Source organism: Suricata suricatta, chromosome 15 (genome assembly GCF_006229205.1).
Source record: "Suricata suricatta isolate VVHF042 chromosome 15, meerkat_22Aug2017_6uvM2_HiC, whole genome shotgun sequence".
Taxonomy (NCBI): Eukaryota; Metazoa; Chordata; class Mammalia; order Carnivora; family Herpestidae; genus Suricata; species Suricata suricatta.
The window spans coordinates 63,966,240-63,973,758 of record NC_043714.1 but is presented as its reverse complement, the minus strand read 5'-3'; the positions used below and the strand labels follow the sequence as shown (position 1 = coordinate 63,973,758).

Sequence of the window (7,519 nt, the reverse complement as noted above, 5' to 3'; positions counted from 1 at the left end):
CCGGGAGCCCCGCGGGCGCTGGCTTAGGGCGCCTGGCCGCGGACGGCCGCCGCTATTGTTGTCGAGGCCGCCGACAGTCCCGGAGGCAGAGGCGGCGGCGGCGGCGGCGGCGGCTGGTGTTCCCAACGTCCCGAGGCGCGAGGGCAGGGTTCCGCAGGCTCGGCGGAGCGGCGGGGCAAATGCACTTTCCAAAGCCCCAAGTCCCGGAGAGAAAGCCGGAGCAACTTTTCCGCGGCGCTCGAGATCCTGCGCGCTCCTGGGCTCCCGGCGTGTGTGTGAGCGAGCGAGACGCGCTCGGAGAGAGTGACTGAGTGTGAGTGAGTGAGTGAGTGTGTGCGCCGCACCGATCCCGGCCAGTGCACTCCTCCTTCTCTTTTTCCTCCACCTCCTCCGCCTCTCGGTGACTCACGCTGTATACACACACACACTCACAGGCCGGGCTGTGTAAACAGTTGGGAAGCCGGGTTGAGCAATGAGGTGGCTGCGACGATTCGGGCCCTGCCGCCCGGCGAGCAGTCACCGAAGCGGAGGGAGGAGGTCAGGGCGGGGGACGGGGGGGGAGGGGGTGGAGCTGGGTCGGCGGGGGCAACGGGGTTGGCCCCAAGGCTGGGGATGCTCCGAGCTGCGCGCGCTCCGGCGCAGGTGGTGTGTCCCGAGCCGGCAGGGACGCGCGCACACGCCCCCCGGGCTGGGCTGGGCAGGAGGCGGCGCGCGCCCTCCCGCAGGCCCGCGGCTCAGCTAGAGCGGCCGGGGGAGGGGGCGGAGGAAAAGTTCCCGTGACGTCAGGGTCCCGGGGAAGTGGGAGGGAGGGGCGGGGTCGCCGAGGACGAAGCGACCGCTGATTGGTGCGCGTTCCCCATTCACACCGAGCACAATGGACTATGGGCGCGCGCACCCCGGTTCCCTGCACCCGCAGCTCGCTGCAGCCGGACGGTTATGTCGTTCGCTTCAGGGATCCCCCCACCGCCCGGCGCCTTGAAACCTCCGATTGGAGCCGTGGGCGGCGCCCAGGCCCCGCTGCAGCCAGAGGAAGGGAGGAAAGGAAAGGTGATGAATTCCAGAATCAGTCATTCACCCCCACGCGGTAGTTCCGGGGAAGACCTGTGCGTGGTAGTGGATGTGGCTTTCTTTTTTTTCCTTTTCCTTCCCCCTCCCAGCTCTAATCCCCAGCGTCTGTTCGCTTCCACAAATAGAACCTTCTGTTGGATGAAATAAAAGCAAACACTGGGCCTTCTGCGCTGCCTCCACCTCCACGCCCCTCCCGCGCCTGCCGCCCTCCCTGATTGCACGGAAATAGCTTCTCCAGGCTCCTGGGCCGCCCCTTCGCGGTGACTAGCAGAAAGAGCTTCCTGAGAAGAGGCCGGTGGGAAACAAAGGATGTGGGGAGCTGGCGGAAGGGGCCCACGTGGCTGCTGTCGGATTCCTGCCCCCTTCTCGGCCTCCGCACGCGCAGCAGGGTCTGGGGCCTGGTGCCAGCCCCGGTTCCGTGGTGGGCGGTTAGGGGAGTAGAAGTCATTCTGGCCACCGACTGTGATACTGCCTACACCAGGACATCCCTGCCAGGTTGTGTGCGTACATTCGTGCAACGTGATTTGGGCGAGCATGACATGTGTGCCAGACCCTGCACCAAAACACCTCCACGAAAAAGTAACTTAAAATCTGTCGTTTTTCTTTCTTCAGAGATCCAGATCGACTTGGAGTCTCTGGACATCCGACATAGGTAATTCTTATCAGAGAGGCTCTGCACTCCCTCTAAACACTTAATTTTCCAAAACCAGGTCGAGCCCCAAGGATAAATCTTTTTAACGTTAAACCTCCATACATTCAGCACTCATTAAGCATCTACTAAGGGCCAGATGTAGGCGATTAGAAGATGAAAATGCAAGTAGCGAATTGCTAACATTAATTTAGGTACACTGGGGACTGTGTTCCTCACTTTACACATAATCCCTCCCTTTGGTTTACAGCCGGCCTGTGGGGTTATTTTTTGCTCCATTTGAGAGAGGAAGAAACCTCAGAGGTTTAAGTTCCTTGCTGGAGTCCAGTAGCTAGTAAGTGGTGGAGATTTCAGGCTCTGAAGCACTCCTGGGGACCTGTGGGAGAGATTACAGTGTGTTTGGGAGAAAAGAGGATTAGGCAGGAGTCTCATTTAGAAGGCAGCATTTGACCTGGGGGTTTGTGTGGGATTGTGAGGTTGTTGGGGGTGGGGTGTGGGCAAGCGGCAGGTATGAATAGTGAGTAGCAGGGGGGTCCCAAGGTGGGTTCAGTGAGGCCAAGGGGCTTGCAAGGGCAGTGGGAGCTGAGCCTGCAGAAGTCTTAGAGGGCCCCAGTGCCATGTTGAGAAGGTTGTACTTGGTCCTGTGCCCAGGAGAGAGTCTACCGGAGGATTTCCTTCTTCCACGTGTATTCCATGCCAGTATCTAAGATCCACCGAGCTGCCAGCTGGACATCTGCATTTGGATAGCAGATTCCACATGAGCCTTCTGCATCTTCCTCTGAGATGTACACTTACTGCATCTTCTGAGAGAACAGCGTCCCCACCATCCACCCACCCGCCCTCCAGGGCACTCATTTCCCCTGGAATCCACTCCTTTTCCCCATTCCCCATAGCCAGTCTCTGGGACTGGCCCCTGCTCTCCCCTGTGCCGCTCTCTGTGGCTTCCTCTTGCAAACTCTGTTCCGAGGCTCTTGCCCACTAGCTTCTAGCCCAGCTTCCCAGTGGGAGGCCCCCGGGGAGATGGGGAGGTGGCTAGCAGCTGCTTCTTCCCTTTCCCTCTGCTCGGGGCACTGGCCATACTTCTGTGGCTCCAGTCTTGCCTGAGCAGCCCCGCTGTACGTCTATTGGGATGTGCCTGGATTGTGCCACCAGATTTCCCTCTGGACTGAAGGATCTATCCGCCCCACCCTCCCCGGCCCTTCCTCCTAGGATGCGTTTTGGGAGTCAATTTTGAAAATTGCCATGACTGAAAAGAGCTACATTGTCAAGGTCACACTCCCTTCCCAGGACATCTATATCCAGTGGCTGGTGATTATCCAGTGGCTGGAGTATAAAGGTCCAGCCACTTGCCCCAACTTGGTTGGACTCTGAAGGGCATCCTAGCTTCAGACCTCCCGTGTAGGGTCACCTGAGGTCCTCCTTGAGACTGCACACAGCCCAGCTTTTCCCTCTGGCCAACCCTGTTCATGCCCTTCCCTTCCAAGAGCACTCCCCGTTAACCCCCTGCATGCTAGTCTCCATCTCTGAGTCTGCTTCCTGGGGAACCCACCCTGGTGCCCCTCCCTCTTCACAGTCCTGCTTTACTCTAGGGACTCCAGCTCCTGGGATGACACCATTTTTATTTTTAATGTTTTATTTATTATTGAGAGAGAGAGAGTCAGTGTGAGCAGGGGATGGTCAGAGAGAGAGAGACACAAAATCTGAAGACAGGTGCCAGGCTCTGAGCTGTCTGCACAGAGCCCGATGCGAGGCCTGAACTCACAAACTTTAGATTAAGACCTGAGTCGAAGCCAGACGCTCAACTGACTGAGCCACCAAGGTGCCCCCGGGATGATACCACTTTTGTCCCTCCACCCCTAGGGTGACAGTAGCTTGCTAATCTCTGGGTTACCCCGCCCCCACCCCAACCTGTACCATGTTGTTCTGTTGGGTTTCTGTTCTTCCAATACTTTTGTAACGAATTCTCCACTGCATCGAACGAACTTCCTGGCTGTTGTGTTTCCCTGACCAGCCCCTCCTCTCATTCTCACGATCTTTGTTCAGGACCTTCCCCTGGATTTCTGCAGTGAGCTGCCTGCTGGGTCATTTCTTCATCCCTTCAGCAAGCAGCAAGCACCCACTCTGCCAGTGCACCTGTCAGGCACTGACCGGGTGGTATGCAGAACAAAATGTGTCTCTATCTCCTCGATCCACTCCCTGCACCCCTCTCGGAGTACTAGTTTCTAAAATTTGAATTTGATCATATCAGGCCCTGGCCTAACCCTTTGCAGGGACCCTCAGATAAAAGCCAGACACCACTGCGTGGAAATATAGGCCCTCTCCTTGTGCCCACTTCCCTTCCCGGCCTCACCATTTTTATCTCCTTACCTCTCCTCCACCCTTGTCAGCTCCTGCCGGGGTCCTAAACATGCCCGGCTGGCTCACACCTCTGCACTTTGCCTATGCTGTTCCTCTCATTGGAATCCCCATCCCTTCCCCTGCCAATCTGGTGAACGTCTATTCATTCTTCAAAACACCACTCAGATTTCGCCTCAGCACCACAGTCAGATTTAAATGTCCTCCTGGGTGCTGTTTTCTCTTATGGCACCTTCCACTCAGCTGCATTCCCAGAGGGCACGGACCATGTTGTATCTGGCAGTATATCTCTGGTCCCGGGCCCAGTGCCCATTGTAAAGGAGAGGCTTCGTAAATGTCAACCAAATAAATGTACTCCAGGGCAGAGGGTCACCCAGAGGGTGGGTGAGGAGGGAGAACAGGCATTTGGGCAGAGATGGGGAGCATCTCCCAGATCTCAGAGTTAAATGCCTGGCCCTGGAAAGCAGCACGCTGGGGGAGGTTGAGGAAAGAATAAAAGGTGCAAGCTGCGGGGGCCTCCGACGTGGATGCCTGGAAGGATGGACATGTACACTTGGCGGGCCAGTGAAGGGCACAAGTGAGCTCAAGTTGTCCCCACCTCATTGCTGGGGCTTTCCCTGCCGGCAGTGTCCGGACTGAACTTCCATCAGACCTTTTTCAGACACTAGTTTGAGGAAGCTCATTATAGGGCCTCAGTTATCTTACCTGTGAAATGGCGTAATAATGGCCTGCTTTTCCTCCCCCCTGGAAGGTTCTTACAGAAACAAATGAGTACCTATATATGAAAAGTACATGTGAGGTCTCCACCCGTACACAAGTGTGATTATCAGGTGTGGTGTTCCTTGGCTGTTCTCGAACTATGTTCCTTTAGTCAACAAGTACTCCTTCATTAAAGACCTGCTGTGTGCCAGAACCGAAGAAGCCCTTTACTATGAAAATCCAAATTGACAAACACAAATATTTGTAAATAAGCAAATAAGCTGTTAATTAGGAAGTCCTCCCATTTTATGAAAGGGTCTACTACATGACACCATTAGCAAGCTCCTTTGGTGTGTTTTTTAAAAATATTTGTTTAAATTTATTTTGAGATAGAGAGCATGAACGGGGGAGGGGCAGAGAGAGGGAGAGAGAGAATCCCAAGCAGGCTCCCCACTGTCAGCACAGAGCCTACTGTAGGTTTGAACTCATGAAATCATGAACTGTGAGACCATGACCTGAGCTGAAATCAAGAGTCAGAAGCTGGGGCACCTGGTGGCTCAGTCGGTTAAGCCTCCAACTTCAGCTCAGGTCATAATCTCATGGCTCATGGGTTTGAGCCCCATGTCAGGCTCTGCTGACAGCTCAGAGCACAGAGCCTGATTCAGAGTCTGTCTGCCTCTCCAGTGCTCATGTTATCTCTCTCTCTCTCTCTCTCTCTTTCAGAAATAAATAAACATTTAAAAAAAAAGTCAGAAGCTTAACCGACTGAACCACCCAGGCACCCCTCCTTTGGTGTATTTCTTGTGGCTTGGCAAAAATGTGGGAACCTGGAAGCAAGGATCATGGCAGTATACGTGTGTATGTGTGGAAGCTGAGCCAACTCCGGGTGCTCAGCACGGGTTGAACTGGGGAGAAAATTGACTTACCTCCAACTTTTCAGGAACTCACTTATTACATAATATGGAGAAAAACTGTATTGATTTTTCTGGACAAGGTTGGGCTTCTCATGAGCTCGGGCTTGATTCATTTTCATTCAGGCCCAGGTAAGTGCTTGGCAATTACATAAGGAAGGTTTTAAAATGCTAGGAAATTCTCAGAGCTGAGATTCTCTTATTTCCTGGTACATGAGGCTTCACCGTCACGTACAGGATGCATTATGCTCCCAACAAATGAACAACAACAAAAAAATCAGGACGCATCCAAGGAAGACAATAGGGTTTAAGACAAGGTCCCAAAAGCCAGGAAAAAATGTAAACATTTACTGAGTTTGCTCCCTCTGCTAGACCTTGGCCTTGGCTCTTGTTTCACATTCAAAATAATCTCTGCCATGAACTCCCAGTATGAATTTGGGCAGGTCACTTCCTCTCTTTGGACCTCATTTGTTTCCTTTTTTTGGACGAAGAGACGAACTGGTGGTTTTCAAACTGGGTTCCATGGAACCCTGGGGACTTCCTGCTGGCACTTTAGGAAGACAACGGGAGGCCAATGTGGGATTCCAGGCTTTACTGGATGTTTTACATCATAGCATCTTCTGTAAGATCTTGTCTGGGGAAAGTTTTCCACTGCTTTAGAGAGAATAAGTGTGAGAATCACTGGTCTGATGATCTCTGAGGCCTCACCCATCTCTAACACTGATTCTTTTATTTACCGTTAGGAGTCACAGACCGGGAGCTCCCAGGCCAGATCCAGTCTGCAGCCACGTTTTGTGAGGCCACTGCAGGAGTGAGGCGTACCCTGTCTACTTCACCATAGTCCTCCCTGCTCCTTTCTGTGGGACACCTGTCACCTCAGAACGTCAGCAGCCCGGCCCCTGGATGTCTTTGAGTTTGCTTCTGCTGAAGTTCTCTCCTGACAGCCTCTCTTCCATGAAACACCACGCCCCCCCAAGATGGCAGAAAAGAGAGAAGTTCAGAGCCTGGAAACAGACGTCCCCAATCTAGAGGGAACGGGGTGCTCTAGTTATGATGGCTGCCTCTCTCTTCCTGTCTGCCCAGCCCCGAAGACCACTGTCGCAGTTTTAAAAATGTCACTGCTGGACCCCTGGGAGGCTCAGTCGTTTAAGTGCCCAACTTCAGCTCAGGTCATGATCTCAAAGTTCCTGAGTTCCAGCCCTGCTTCGGGCTCTGTGCTGACAGCTCAGAGCCTTGAGCCTGCCTTGGATTCTGCGTCTCCCTCTCTCTCTGCCCCTCCCCTGCTTGCACTCTGTCTCTATCTCTCTTTCTCTGTCTCAAACGTAAGTAAATATTTAAAAATCTTATTTTATTATCACTGCCACTTTTCCCCTTGAGAGGCAGGGTGTCTCAAATCTGGGCATGTTGGTGACTGCTTTGACCAATCAGGTACAGCCAAAATGCCTCTCTGAGACTACTATTAAAAGGGCACGTGCGCCTGCATAGTTCACTGGGACACTTGGCCACTGGAGCCCTGGGGTTGGACAGGTAAGAATTCTGTCCGCCCTGAGAACACGGTGCCCGAGCGGCCACGGGGAGGCCCTCCAGAGGACAGAGCCTGCAGAAGCTGTCCCTCAGCCAGCCCAGCCCAGGCTCCAGACAGGTGAGAGAGGAAGCCATCTTGAGAACAATCCATAAGCGCCCCCCATCCCTGCCTTCCCAGCTGAGGCCCCCGGAACAAACAAGAGCCACGCCCACCACTCCCTTTCTGAATCCTTGATCTACAGAGCTGTTAACCCCCTTCGTTTGGGCGTGGTTTGTTGCACAGCAATAGATAACCGCAGCAACATTCTAGAAC

General features: G+C 53.9%; 1 long non-coding RNA gene across 1 annotated transcript in view; it reads left to right on the top strand.

Moving 5' to 3' along the window:
- LOC115279026 overlaps positions 1-6,842 on the top strand; it is an 8,321-nt gene extending 1,479 nt beyond the window's left edge. Inside the window, exons 2-3 of the long non-coding RNA XR_003903163.1 lie at positions 1,681-1,720; positions 6,426-6,842. This is a non-coding gene — a long non-coding RNA (uncharacterized LOC115279026). The remainder of the gene's footprint in view (positions 1-1,680; positions 1,721-6,425) is intronic.
- The last annotated feature ends 677 nt before the right edge of the window (positions 6,843-7,519 follow it).